The sequence below is a fragment of the Pleuronectes platessa genome, chromosome 2, assembly GCF_947347685.1.
Source record: "Pleuronectes platessa chromosome 2, fPlePla1.1, whole genome shotgun sequence".
NCBI classification, from domain to species: Eukaryota; Metazoa; Chordata; class Actinopteri; order Pleuronectiformes; family Pleuronectidae; genus Pleuronectes; species Pleuronectes platessa.
Genome location: NC_070627.1, coordinates 29,860,843 through 29,874,218, shown reverse-complemented (window position 1 = coordinate 29,874,218; position 13,376 = coordinate 29,860,843). Strand labels below are relative to the sequence as shown.

Here is a 13,376-nt window from a genome sequence, read left to right as displayed (position 1 = left end):
GCTGGCTTCACAGCCACGGCAAGTGAACAATTTAATCAACACTGAGCTCAGTCAACAAGCAAACTTAAATCCCTCAGACAGTCAGACATCTTATACTGCTCAATACACTCATATATGTAAATACTGCATAAGAAATAATTTTTTTGTTTGAAATACCATTGTGGAAAATGTGAAAAGTATTTAATTGAATTGAAGGTCTCTCAGTATAATAATGCACAACTTCATGAATAGAAGTGATTAAAGTTATAACAATAAAAAGTTTTAACTCTAATCATCTTTTTTGAGCAAAACAGGCTGAGAGACACTGTAAAATCAGTATGTGTGTATGTATTGAACTAATAAGTAAAGTAGGAGCTACCTGTAAAAGTATAAAATTCTATAATATTAATAATAACATTAAATTAACTTTTCATTAATGAGACAAAAACTGACCAAAACTTTCGCAACTTGAGTTTGTTTCAATGACATGTGATCAAGATACAGGTTCTGAAAACTATGTTGTTATAGGCATCCATGGACCTAAAGCTAGTGTAACCGTTCCCTGATATAAATGATTAAAACAGAATGTTATGTGACACAGGCAGTTGGAAGGCAACAGTATTTGTTAAAGTTTAATATTTACAAATGAATACACTTATACACAGCTTTTCTCATTTTAAATAGAACTGAAAGGGCAACAAGAGAGTGCATAACACTGCCAAGAACCAACAAGCCCATTATGAAACCACTTTTAAATTCATTGTTTATATATTTGCACCAAATGAGTCCCTTGACAAATCTGTGAAAATGTTACTATATAAGGTTAAAGAAAGTGAGAAAAGTTCCTGAATCTCCTCCTGATTCAGTCACGCCCCACAACATGTCACAGATCTCCGAGCAGTTTTTAAATAATCCTCCTCACAAACAAACAAATAAATGCAGATGAAAACCTGACCTCCTCGGTGGAGGTGATGATAATTTTGTGATTTAAATTTTCATTCAAATTTGGGTTATAGTGATATTAATGAAAGTAATGAGCTCTCAACAGCAGCAGTGGAAGTGGATCAGAGTTGACGTATCTTGATTCTTTTGTTCTGCATCATTATTTGATAATGCGGATGTTTACATCAGGGTATCAATCTCATTTCCAGAATACTTGCTCCCCTATTGCATGTGATTATTTTTGTCATGTTTTTTCTTGTTGATTTCTAATAAGAAAATCTGCCGTATTTTGCTGTACAGGATTGGGTATTTTAGATCAATCTTCTGTGTGCGATAGAATACAATTAATTGTACCTTTTCATCCACAACAATATGACGGCAATACTACATCAACATGCTTTTGTTGTTTTTCATGCTAATAATCTCTTTATGGTTGAAGTTAAATATGTGTAAAAGGATTACACAACCAGTAAGAAGGAAAAGATAGTCATGGGTCACAATAATAAAAAAAGGCCAGCCAAGCAGGATAGGTTAGATTGACTGCGTGTGACTGTTCAAAACATGCTCTGAAAAGGTTCACTTCCGTTTAATGATGTCTATAAGCAGCTTAGAGTCTTTAATAATTACTGAGAGAGAGCATTTTGTTTCCCTGCTCCGTTTCTCTGTGGTCTAAATCCTCTATGAGCAATCCCAGCGCCTTGTTGCCAGGAGGAAGCAGCTAACGACACTAAAGCCAACATCACTGCGAGAGGAGGGAAATACAAGTTTAATGGAGACTTCTCCTTTGTCAGGTCCCGCTGGTTTATTGATGAGGGCCGGCAGGGTGAATTGATTGAGGACACACATGTCATCTCTCGGGTCTCTATCACCCTTTTATAGCCCCCTTCCATCCCTGTTTCCCTCCTCCTTGTTAAAAAGGGAGATTCGGTGGCATTTGTTTGATTAACTTGTCTGACAAAAGTGACAGCTGCTCACGGGCGTATGTGGATGAGTGGCCCAGTGCCGCTCCCTCTTTGTACATCTGTCAGAGCCGGAGCAGGGCGAGCGGGGTGAAAAGAGACAAATTGGACCCAAAAAGAAGGCCATTCACCTTCCCTAGACCCCCCTCTGACACTCCTCCCCTCTATCCCATTCAGGTGCTCGGCGGGACCCTCAAGTGCTTGCTGGCTTATTCCATTTTCACTCCCCCTATAGAGTTCCCCGAGCCCACAAGTGTTTTAGCCCTCTTTTTCCTTCCCTCAGTCCACCCCTAAGCGGCTCTTTGTAAGTAGAATGGCTCACTTTTCTCAGGGCCTGAAGCTGGCGGCTTTTTCTCTCCTTTTTGTCCACCACAGGGCCTTTCTGTTGCTCATTGTATGTTTACTCAATGACTGGTCGCTGACCATAATTCCAACTGTTTAGTCCCTCACAACATGAGCCCCCAACCCCCTGCCCCCGCCTCCCCAGATATACACCCATCCCTTCTCCAAACCACTGTGTTTTTTTTAAGTTGCTCCTTATTTAGTCCCTCGTGTTCATTGAACTGACACTTACTGGTAGAAGGACATGGGTGTTTTGTAAGAGACCTAGATTGGCGTCTTGAAAGGAAATCCAGCGCTGAGATAAACATTTACCTTTCTCCTGTGATACTGAGCTTGGGGTTGACTGCCATTCCACTCCTCAGCAATGCTTCCTGAACCAGCTGTCTGGCCGAAATACCCACTGAGCCTGTTTTGTTGCCATCCCAGCTGTGCTCAGACTGCGGTCAATGGTCAGATGCAGTTCGCCTTTTGTGTCACCAACAAAACGTAAACAGTTTGAGAGCGGTGAGCCCAAAACTTTACTTTCAGAGCCCCTGTGCTCCTTCCTCCTCCTCTAACATAACCATTTCCTTCAAAGAAAACAGAGAAACAGAGCGAGAGAGACAGAGCGTAAATGTGGCTTGATCAGAACCTGTCCAGTTTATGTGATTGGCCAGCTGAGTAGAGGTGTAACGTGTACGGTCGTTTGGAATACTCAACTCCTAACGTTAGTTTTAACCTTGGTTATATGATCTAGTCCATTTGAAGCCAACTAGAGCGAATTGGGGCCCTAGGTGTAACCCCACCATATTAAAATTAGATAAACTGCAGTTGCAACAGACATTATGTTTTTGGGCTGCACTGCATCTGTCAGGAAAATCTCAAGCTAATTTCTTTAAATACGGCACATTCACACTTAAAGGTCAAGGTTACCTCACATAACACATTGTTGACCAGAAGTGAAATATGACACATTTGCAAACAAAAACCTCAACTCAAGGTTAAAGTTCAACTTCACTTTGACACCATATTGTCCAGGAGAACCCCCCCAAAAATGGACAGTTAATAGTGAGGGTTAACTGGAAACAAGGGGATGGTGAGGGGGATGACACACAACAAAGGCCCAAATACACAATCAAAACGTTGATGTTGGAATGTGGGATGCATGTTCATTACCCCTTTAACCCTTTGCCAGGGAACTCTGTGAGGTTACAACATCATCATTTTAAAATCAATCTTAAACCATGTACAATGTTAAATACACTATTGAAAACTTTCATTTCTTTACCCTCATGGTTCACAGCAAAAAAGAGGATAAAATCTATACTCAGACACAGATTCTCATTTTGTATGCATGCAAATTACTTACATAATGAAGAGCAACAGACTATGAAGATAGGAACAACAAGTTTTGTTATTCTGTCAAATGAGAGGGAGAAGAATCCTAAATTCATTGTAATAACTGATGACAATGATAAGTAAATGGGGGTGTGAGTTACTATGATAATTGAGTGTCGTTATCAATGGGCCTCTGCTGAGCTGGTGAGCAGCACTAGAATAGGCCAGCAGTGGACTCATTCATCAAAAGCTGAGCAGGTAGGATTAGACAAACCCTTTGTCAAAACTTCTAACTGCATAATGCCTTGTACCCCACACCCCCTCCAAAAATACCAACCCCATCCTTATTTGTTTCTTTGTTAACCAGTGTAAGCATGTGTGTTTGAAAGGAAAAGTAGTGTAGCTTTATGGCACTCAGCAGCCTTCGTTCTTCACAAGGAAGCCTGTCACTTGGCATTAGTGTTACCGCACCAACAATCATCATTCCATGCCTCCTGTTAATTGTAGACACAGCTGGGTCTCAGCAGGACATGCTCTCTCTCTCTCTCTCTCTCTCTCCCTCTCTCTCTCTCTCTCTCTCTCTCTCTCTCTCTCTCTCTCTCTCTCTCTCTCTCTCTCTCTCTCTTTCTCTCTCTCTCTCTCACACACACATACATGCACACACACACACACACACACACACACACACACACACACACACACAGTACCTTAGCTAATTTAGAGGAGTCACCAGTACTGCACCGCGAGTGTGAGGAACACCTCTCTCTGCAACTACTCTCTCAGTCACTGGAGGAGCAGCTGAGCAGCAGTTTTATCCAAACAGAAGCTGTTTCTGTTTATTTGCAATTACAACTGACAGGTGTTGTCTTTTACTTCTGTGTCTGTGGTGATTTTATCAGATTATATCCTGCTTCTGAAATCAGCTTGATGTGTCATATATCCGTCAGTTCAATTGTCAGAAAGTCAGGAATGACAGAAAAAGAAAAATATTAATTCTGCTGTATGTTAATACTCTATACGTGAGAATAGAGTTTTAAACAACTATTTTCCACTCAGTTTTGTACATTGACCACCACAGTCCAGCCAAACACCAGGTGTGGCTTTCATTTTCCCCGTGTTATTTGATCCTTGATTGTGTAACACTGCTTTGGTTCAAGCAGTATGACATAATAATGTTAATTGATATACCAGTGTTGAAGGTGGTTTAGAGGTACATGTGATGAATGAATGATGTAATAGCCACAGCTGTGAGTAATGGTTCTGTACCAACAGCTGCTCTGGCATTGCTACAAAACTCACAGTATATCACCATGTGAATAACTGTGGATTTCTGCTGTGTATGAGATTTATTAAAGTAAACCATGCATGTTCAGTTTTAAAAATCTGATAAGAGAGGGCCTTGCCGGTTTTGTGTATCCACAATGTTCAATCCGTAAATCTTCTGAGTATTTATCTGCAGTGGCTCCAAAATAGCCGACACTTCAAGTGCAGCATGAGTGGCTATATGGATTTAACCTTACCACTGAGGGCTGACTCCTCCATTCACAGTTAAGGATGAGTAAGGGTCGACTGTACATCCAACTACATGAAGGTTAGTTCATTAGACACTGATAATTTCTCAGTATTTGGTCCTGTAAATTAGGGAATCAGAAACTGTTTTCACTCAGCCTCAAAATGTAGTGTTGACCCTGCAGGCCAAACTTTAACCCTTACTCAAACCATAACCAGCATGGTTCAACTTAAAGATGCACTATTACCATGTTTCCAATACAATAGTTTTTTTAATTTTTTTTTAAAATCAGGTCAATACTCATACACAACCTTACAGTTAAATGTGATAAATTTCATCCGAATTCAGAAGAAAATCATATGAGCTACTTGTACTTCTGTTAAATATGCTTTACCAAATTAAACCAGTAGGAATTTGAACAAACAAAATGTAAATAAGACTTAAGTCTCACCAAAACTTTAGCTGAAAGTTAGTTCTGATTCAGCAGTGGATTTGCACACACACACAAACACACACACACACACACACACACACACACACACACACAGAAAGAGAGAGAGAGAGCAGCAGAGGCAGTAAGAGGCAGAGTCCCAGGTTGCTTGTAATCCCTGTGTACCCCCTGTGGTGGGGCCCCTCCTCAGCTCCAACATTCCTGGCTCTCAACAGCACAAAAGCTCCTGAGCGGCCCCACAAAGGAGGGGCCTCTGACCTAACAAATCGGTTGGCTTGCTAGGCTTTGTGTGTGTGTGCGTGTGTGTGTGTGTGCTTGTGTGTGTGTGCGCGCGTGCGCTTGTGTGTGTGTGCGTGCGCTTGTGTGTGTGTGGATGGGGGGGGTCTGTGTGTGTGTCTGTGCGTGTGTCTCATTAGCCCCTTTCACTTGTATGCACTTTTATGACATCTTTATCCAACCTTTGATAAAGAGCATTGTATTTTAAATTCAGAGTTTGCAGATGTATCCAGAAGTTCTACAAAACAAGACATTTTTCTGCTCACCTTAAAATTGATGAATGAAATATACAATGCAGATGTGATCTACTCTCTGGCCAAAATGTATGTATTATGTATTTATGTTTTTATGTTTGTATAGTTTAAAGTGATCTTACACCGATTTCCTCCGTTCCCTCTTGAATTGCTATCAATCTGATTGTTAACTTACTCAACTCCTGCGTTCACTCTCGGAGTTTCATGTAACTAATCAAGGGAGCTTGTCTTGACCCCCGCAAATCTGAACTCAGGGCTGATCAGCCGTCTTTTAATTGAATACATCCTATCCTATTTAAATGTACGGATTTATTTGAATAAAATAGCAGTCAATAACTGCACTTATTTGGTTTTGCAGTATTAACGGAAACAAAAAAAGGAAACAAAAAAAGCGAGCTGAAGCTTTTTACCAAGTAGAAGTCAAGGCCACCATGTAGTGAATCATTTCCAAGTGTTGAATTGTGCTGACCAGTAGAGTCATATGAATCAAGCATTGATGATTATCTGAAAAGGCCAGTTCCCTCATAACACTGGGGCAAATATATGCAAAAGAGGTCATGAAAGAGGTGAGTAGGTGGATGGGGAGGGGAAATATGAGAGGTGTGCCATTTTTTGCATTGGATCCTGCTGGTGGCAACCCCCCCCCCCCCCCCTGCGCCATGCGAAGACTTGGGTGTGAATGCTTGTGTGTGTGCGTGTGTGTGTGGCAGTGGGTGGGTGGGGGGGGGGGGGGTCTGGTGGGATGGGTGGGTTGGTGTCAAATGGGGGCAGGAGGTCGCTCCTTCACCCGGCTCTCACTCGAAGGGGGATGGACCGGCAGATGTATATGTTTGTATGTGGGAAGCGTGTGCGTGGCAAAGTGTGGGACGTGCATGTCGCCTGTGTATAGGTAGAGGTTCATCAGCATGTCATAAGGTGACAAAACACACACAAATGCACACACAAAGATAACCCGGTTGAAGAAACGGAGGCACTTCCTTCAGATGGAACTCGTTAGAGTGTCACAGATTTGATCCCTGTCGGTTATGGCATTATGTATTCAGAGCCATATTACGCTTGTTTTGGCTGTCAGCAAGTGCTAGCCCCCTGCTGATCCCCATGCAGCCTAAAAAAGAGAGCTTGGGTGTACTCGTCTGTTCTGATAATTTTCTTTTGTTGGGTCCAGCCAAGAAGAACAAAGCAAGAGGGGCCATCACTGTTCATTTGACAAGCTTAACAAGTGTCAGCGTGGCTTTTAACTTTATCAACGTACAGATGCTACGATGTCTAAATCCTGCCCTGAAGGACTGTCCCTCCTCAGAAGTGAAACTGTTGCCTATATACTAGTGGATGTGGAGTCAGTTTGAAGAGTGTGTCAGAGAAGGTGAAAAGATCACTCCAGAAATGTGTAAAGAGTACCATTTGGAGGGTATGGGGGAAGACTCAGAGCTAAAGAAACAACCATCCTTCCTTTTAGGAATGAGAGCAGATCAGGAAACAACATGGACAATTTGAGCAGAAGACCTATAAAACGTCTACGTGAAGAGAGACATGTTTAATGCCTTATCTATTTATTCGTTATATTTATTGATTTAATGCATATGCATTCTGTGGGTAGAGGTTCACAAACACAGAAATAATAATTAAATGAGGAAGCATCATCAAGTGTCAGATTGTTATTAGGATCACCGAAATGAATGGTGTGATAATGTCTGTTAAATCAGTACAAAAATGTAGAAATTATGTCTAACGTGACACAGCAGTGTTTGGTCAGGTGTGTGGAGGAAAGAGAAACTGTCCATCACTTTCCCAAAGTCAAATCAAATTCAACTGATTGCAAGACTACCAATGTTAAGTTCAGTAGTGGTTGTTCGGTTGGCAATTAGAAAAGTGTTTATGGTTGACGTTGCTCACCTAAAGTCTGGATCCTCTGCTGTATTTCCTGGCAGTTGCAAGTGAGTTCTCAGATTTGTTGTGGTTGAATGTTAGGCAATTTCTTTATAATTTGACCATCAACGTTGTACAACTCAAAATTTCCTCATCTAAGTTTCTTTGGTGTCTTCATTATCTTATCTGCACAGCTACACTCACTTAAGCTGTTTTCTCAGAAGAATTGTAAAAAGCGAGGAAAGATTCAGGTCCAGACATGGTTTGGGGTTGCCCTTTCACACAAGCAGAACCCAACCGGAGATTGTCTGTGTCAGGTACATTCACACCTACCAGAAATATTCCGCTGTTGTTTAGGTGAGGGCTGGCGACTGGATAGAGCATGCAGGAAGTCATCAACATGCCAACCTGATTACTGTGATTTCTCCAGACAATACCAACTCTATACACAAGGCTCAATCGGACAATACATAGTCTTTAGACAAGGAAGGTGCTATTGTAAAATCTGTTTAATGTCCTGTACAACCGAATCGGAAATTTGCATTCTCACATTAAGGTCCTCTTGGTAATGTAAATGGTAAATGGTTTTGTATTTATACAGCACTTTCTAGTCTTGATGACCACTCAAAGCGTTTTACAGTACAGTTTTACATTCACACATTCCCACACACATTCATACATTGCATCTATTCGCAGCACTTTGTTATTCTAGTGGGGGGGCTTTCGGGGTTCAGCATCTTGCCCAAGGACACGTCGGCATGCAGATGGGTCAGACTGGGGATCGAACTGCCGACCTTCAGGTTGGAAGATGACCACTCAGCCACAGCCGCCCTACTACTAATGTGTAGTGTGTAGTGCATTAAAGCAGTTTTAATTTAGTAATAAGTCAAAATGGGTTGTAATAGGTCAAGCTGGCAGTTCCTTTTAATACTAAAAGATAAACAACAGTACTATTCAAATTATTTTGGAATCTTAAAATTCTCACCAACCACAAAAACACCAGAATGTATGTGTTTGGTCAAATCCTAGTTTCATTAGATTTTGCGCACGCATATTCAAATTCAGCCCATGGGTATGAACATTTTTGTGATGTAGATGTGAGGTGTTGAAGTGAAGCCATATTATAAATCCACTTAAAAAAATAATAATCCACGAGTGCTCTTTGTGCTTGTGAGGCGTAACTGTTCCATAAGAACTCTCAATTGTACAAGATCTAAGTCAACCTAAAGCAAATTATGCTCAGATACCATACAATAGCTTCAGAACTGATAGTTTTTAATAATATTTTCAATTACAGTACTGCACGGGGCACTGTTTTCAATTTTCACATGATAACCCAGGGCGGCAGTTAGAATACCACTGATTGTCGTTTTGAATTTGTAAAGGTGTGGAGCAATAGGTCAGACTACTGTTAAAATAAATACTCTGGTGTCACTCACGCATCAAGATGCATAATGTTCGCTGCACTTATAGAGGACTTCTATGTGAACAGAAGGAGTAGGAGACAACAAGTGCAAAAACATTTCCTGGCCCATGAAGATGCTAATCAGCAAATTTAGATTCTCTAGAGCTGTGATCTTGGATCTTTGTGCTGAACTGTGTCCCGTAGTAGACATACTGACCGAACATAACAGACCCATCAGAGTACAAATACAAATACTATTACATAAGCCGGAGGAGTCCCATGTCACTATGATAAGCAGCACTAAGCATTGAATGAAATAAAAGCTTGAATAGAGAATTGGGAAAAACACTTTGAGAAACAGGGGTCTTCTCCCACAGTGGAGCCATAGGGACACTTCAGGCAATCCTTAAGATTCAGAGCCAGGCCGGTGCATCACTTAGTCTGTCATCTATAGTGAAACAGCTGAGAAAATGAACAGCTGTGCACCTGATTGTGCATGCAACTTCAAGCACAAAGCCCATCTGCATGGAAGCATCGCCATGATTGCTTTCCTAAGAAGATGACTCTCACCAAGACAACTTGAAAATAATGATCTTCACAAGGATGAAAGCATCAGTTGTGTATTCAGGGATTGGATAATCACTCTTGATCACAGCAGAGATTGAGGACTTTGGTGTAATTCATATCTGTGTTTTTCTCTACATGGAGAAATATTTGATTATCAGTATTCGATTGATTATATATACAGTAATGTCTGCATTTAAAAGATACTGTCTTCTCGTGTGCCGGATGGTGTGTCGAACAAACAACATTTGTTGAAATGAAGTTTCTGTCAGGTTAACTACCTCTCTCAACACGACAATATATGGTATCGCATAATTTACCTTGACACCATGGGATTCAATGTCACCAACATAAGCATAAAATGACCACTGTTTACATCCTGGTTGAAGAGCGTGTTTAGAACAACTGCACTGAACAGTATCAAAATTCAAGGCTCCTAGCTTTAACTGCAAAACTTCTGCTTTGATCAACATTTTCAAGGCAAGTTCTCCTAAGCCACTGTTAGACATGAAAACCGGAGAATGTCTGAACAATGGGGTCCGGACTTTCTCCTGAGTTTGCCTTTAGCAGGGGATTTTGTGTTCAGATGGGTTCACAAGAACACAGAACACTCCACAGCGTTCAAATGAAGGGTTGTCCAGCAGGCAAAGGCAGGACTTAACATAAGAATTGTTCTGCAGAGAACACTGGCATTTCACATATCACCAAGTTGATATATTAGTATTCTTTAAAAAAAATTGTTTGCCGTCTCATGTTTTAGAAAAATCATCTACAGAACCACCCTGTAGATCCTCTGGAGAATCTTCTGTTGTTTTCTCACATCAGCTCATTCACACATTCTCTGTTGAGTTTTACTTGGGTTCTGGCAGGAGAAACTCCAGAGAAAGTTAGGAGCCTCTCATATTTTGCACTCTCACAACAAGCTTCTCTGGAGAATTTTGGGAGATTATCACCAAATCAGTGCAATATCTGCAGTTTTAGTGAATCAAAGTGAAATCGCATCAATTTATGTAGTCCAATTCAAAAACTCACGAGTTTACATAACGGTTCTGTACAAAGCTGGACCCTGAAACTGTATTTGTAGTTTTATAAATCTAATGAGAATCAAAGCTAGTCATGTAGATATCCTCTGAAAGATCTGCAGTCACTTTAATTTTTTTGAATGTGAAACTGGCAACAAAAAGATCTTAAAGTTGATGAAAATCACAGGCATTATGTGTAGACAAGATGTCCCTGACAGACCTCCAAAATGCCAGTCATGGCAGTAAGACGACTTGAGACATAACTGTCAAGCCTCTTTTTATATAAAATGAAGAGGAGTGAGGCAGAACAGAACACAAAATGGCTGCTGCTGCTACAAAAAATGGCTGCAGATGGGAGCCGTGTGGCACGGTGTAAAGTCTAAAGAATTACGGACGAGCAAAGGAGGAGTGAATGATGGAAAGAGGGAGAGCAGCCAGTCAGTGGATCAGTCACTCCAGGCCTGGCCTCTCGGCAGGGGGTTGTGCTCGGGGCGAGATCACAGGCCTGCTGCCACGCCGAAGCCTTCACAGGCACACAGCGACAGATAGGAAGCTGCTGGCACCAGGTCTCCTCACTGATTCACCCCATCACTGCCTCAGCACAGCCATCTTCTCTTTCACACATGTTCCGCTTACTGAGCTTGACCTACATGTATCTGCTCTACTCCTTTACGTAGAACCTCTGCAGATCTGAAATAGTGATGATCTGATTAACTGTTGGTAAACCAACACGATCTACCACTCAGATTAATGAAATTCATGTACAAAAACTCGATGTGATAATTTTGGTTTGTTATTGTGTCTCCAGTCTAGTTTCACCACACTAGGTCTGGCCTTACATATATGTTTGAACATAAGCAAGCACATGTCTATGTTTCCGTCTCTTACTCATTAAATCCTTGGTGTTGTGTTCCTGTCAAAAACGAGAACTTTAAATCGGTCTGTTAAATTATTTGAAAAGATTAAGGGCAATGCCAGTTCTTCCCCCCCCTACCTAAACATGTAAAGTGAATCAGAGTTTAGACCCCATTGTAAAGAACACTTCAAGAAAAAGTTAGTTGACAGAATTATATTTACATACGTTTTTTCACTTATAACTACTTGCATTGGATGGATGGACAGACTTCATCTTGAAGCTATGCAGTTATGAAGTGAAGAGTTCTCTGAGGTGACTCCATTTTGATAAGGATAATAATATATTATAACTTAGTAATTATCACTTGACTTCTCCAACATAATCTACCCCCCCCCCCCCCCCCCCCTTATCTTCCCATTCTTCTATCATCCACTCTGCTGTGACCCTGACTGTTGAAGTCAGTCTGCTTCTATTAGTATCAGCCTGTGCTCATCATAATCCGTCAATTAGATTGCAACAGCCAGGGCCCACAGAGAAACATCTGCAGCCTCTCGGCTTTCTGCATGGCCTCGGCACACTGAGCTTGCTGTGCCTCGCAGAGGTCACTGTTTACAGAAGGCTTGTCTAAACAGGGTGTGAGCCAATTTCAAGGTTGAAGCCTGTAACACCTGTGTTCATTATATTAACAGGACTACTGCTGACTGTGGTACTTCCGTACTTTATTAGATCTGACTGAATTGTGCATCACAACAGTTCAAACTGACAGCGTTAAATTCTATATCCTGTTCTTAGCCCTGTGTTAGGATTATATATATTGTATACCTCTTATATGAGCTGGAAAATGAGCCTTTGTAACTTTAGCCTAATGTGGCTTCTGTTGACTCATTAAGTAAAGTGTCTGCTGTTTTATTTACATTCTTGCAAATCATCTTTTTTTTATTTCAGCTTTGGACCAATTTTTTGGGTTCTGAACCAATTTACTCTTATTTGAAATGCTCTGAATGGTTTAAAAGTGTGTGAACTGGAGTGGAACTCACTCCATGTTAGTGGGGAAGGGTTGTCTATGTTTAGCTTTAGGCAATAACAGCACTTTGTTTAATGTTGTTGGGGTTTTGGTTGAATATAAATCAAAATGCCAGATGTCACTCTGGGATGTTTCATTATCAAACCAGAGTAGGTTCAAGGTTATAGTCTAAACAGAACCATAACACACTTGAATAATGATGAAGTCACTACAAGTGGATATTTTACTGCAACAGTTTATATATTTGGTGGAAAACATTGTCTGTGAACATTTTACCAGCATAATTGCGGTTTTAGGTGAGTTGTATATTGCACTAGTGAAAGATGAGAGAAAAGGGGAACCCAGTGCTTTAGAAAGTGATGCCAAGGGGTTTTGACCAAGTGCCTGCATCTGAGGATTTGGGTCTGAGACTTTGTGTTGATTAACACATTTCTGTCAATAAAGAGACTTTAATAGTCAATACTGCTAAACTAACAACCTAAATGCATGCACTTTGACAAACAATGGCAGTCTCAGAAAATGTAGCCCTGTGAGAATATTGAGCTGTTTCCCTCATTAGGATCTCCATTAACTGATGCCTCATTGACTGCTGGATCTTCCCTATGCAGA

The 13,376-nt window shown here is 40.9% G+C and overlaps 1 protein-coding gene across 3 annotated transcripts in view; it reads left to right on the top strand.

The window, feature by feature from the left end:
* cadpsa (Ca2+-dependent activator protein for secretion a) overlaps positions 1-13,376 on the top strand; it is a 175,196-nt gene that overhangs the window by 155,107 nt on the left and 6,713 nt on the right. The window lies entirely within an intron of this gene.